Source organism: Morone saxatilis, unplaced genomic scaffold (genome assembly GCF_004916995.1).
Source record: "Morone saxatilis isolate NCDOM2014 unplaced genomic scaffold, NCSU_SB_2.0 Contig2, whole genome shotgun sequence".
Lineage (NCBI taxonomy): Eukaryota > Metazoa > Chordata > Actinopteri > Moronidae > Morone > Morone saxatilis.
Window position 1 is genome coordinate 84,748 of NW_023339762.1, and position 2,424 is coordinate 87,171.

Below are 2,424 nucleotides of genomic sequence, written 5' to 3' on the forward strand. Positions count from 1 at the left end.
GACAATATCGGAATATCGGATATCGGCAGAAAAGCCAATATCGAGCATCCCTAAACATGAACCTTCTATTGGACACGTAATACAGAAAATCAGTCCAAACGCTTCTCTCTGAATATCTTTCTGTAACCGTCTCAGCCATTGGCAGCCTTTATTATTTCAGGACTGTCAGAATAGGTTTGTTGGCAGACAAAGGAGACATAATCTCTCTCTCTCTCTCTGTCCTTCTCACTGGAGCCACACATCAGTTTTAAAGACAGACCGGTGACACAGGGGTGTAACTTATCACATTGCTAAGTGCTGGACTGCATTATACCCAGACATTATGAATATAATTCCTTTCACTTGTGATATTCTTGCTATGACAAACCAAAATGTCTGCTGTGAATGAGGTCTCCTAATGGGACTCCCTAAAAAGCATGTTGTGTGCCTGGTGTGCCTTCTCGTTGCCTCACTTTTTGGATAAGATAACAAAACCATAACCAATAAAGTTCTTCATTAACCTAATCCTTGCCTTAACCCCAAAATAAAACCCACAAGAGACGTCATGCCTAACAGCATACACTTTAGATTTTTACTCCTTGTACTCCTGGCACGGCTCCAACTGTGGTCTACAACTAACGTTAGACTACCCATCTTTTGCATTAATAGATGCCCATTGGGGTTTACAAAGCAGACTATTAATTTCCATGTACATAGGTGTGACACCAAATATACAAATGATAGGAAAACATGAATAGCATATTCTGTATGTCTTTATACATGACATGCATACAAATAAACTGATCTCCTGTTGTGAGTATTATTCAGTGCACTCAGGGCACAGGTTGGTAGGGAGTTCCGTCTATTAACTTGGTTCTTGTAGAATTTAGCGTACAAACACAACATGGCTTGAAATGATCTTCTTTGATCTGTCATGTGTGCCTCCATTTTCTATTCTTACAACTTCCAGTCTTTGTTAAAGGTAAAGTATGTAATTGAGATCAATATAAATAATAGCAGAAAACAATTGCTGGATAAATTCATTCATTCAGTTGATCTACAGATAATTAACCACTAATTATTTTGATAATTAATCATTTTTAAAGCCAAACATTTGCTGTTTCCAACCTCTCAAATGTCAGAATTTCCTGTTTTCCTGTTTTATATGATTGTCAGTGGAATATCTGTATCGCTTTTTTGGACTGTTGGTTCAACAAAGCAGCAAAAATGTGATGTGAATTTTTCATTTACATTCAAAACACTAACAAAAACACAAAAGTTAAAATAATGGATTGACAATAAAATAAGTTACTTGCATCCCTAATTTGCATATATATTTGTAGGCAGTTTTGGTTTGCTGCTGTAGGAACAGTTTCCAATGTATGATGAATTCTGTGTGATCACTTACAAGCACAACCAGAGTTTTCACCAATTTAAGACTGCACCCAAGATTTGTTTCCTATTTGAGTCTACTGTTTCTTTCAGCTCTGAGGTGTGGTACACATTGTGTGTTTGCTTTTGATATGTTCAGTTGCCAGGGAGTAGGGTGTGTATTTTCAGGGATTACTGTGATAAAAGCGTGGGAGCCACTGCTTCAGACAAAGTCATGCTCACATGTGACCTCCACAGTCAGGCTTTAGCTGCCACTCAATCACAATCCCCTTTATTCTGACAGAAAAAGTGTTTACAGTAGATACATTGATATGCCTGCCAGGCAATTACTGTTGCAAACATAATTACACAGACACGCACACATGCACACACACTAAATTCCACAGGGTTGTGATTAGTGGCATCCATGTAGTAGATCTCCCGGTCAGCCTGATAAGCGTGAAATCTAACACACACATCACATGTGAAGGAAAAAACACTCTGTACTGGCAGTAGTTACCTCGTTGCTGACAAGTAATTAAGGGCTACATCCACACTACTACACTTTTGCTATATTTGCACCACTACACTACTCCAGTGTTTTAGGGCTCGAAAATGGAGACGCTTGGAAATGCTACTGGCCCTGGTTACAGTTGGTTGCATTTTAGTTTGGACTGGCAGAAACGGAGTAATGGACAGACAACTCGAAAAGCATAGGGGACATTATGCTTTTCGAGTTGTCTATCCATCCCTTCCCATTCTTTTAAACTAGCTGTTGCTAGCGTGGAGGCCTAAAAAAAAAAACCTGCCCTTAGGATGTGACTTATTTTCCTCATTGCTCATCTTTTCATCTCAATTACATAAATCATTAGACTTTCTCTGGGTGAAAAATGATTACTGACTTCATCGAAGTGAAAAGTCAACACTGGACTTGCTTTCCTCAACATTCTCAGAGGGAAAAGAGGTCATGGTAAATGGTAAATTCTGGAGCATTTTGGGGTCAGTATCTTGCTCAAGGAACTTCACTTTCAGGGGCCGGGGGATCGAAGCCAACACACCTGCCGATTAGTGGCA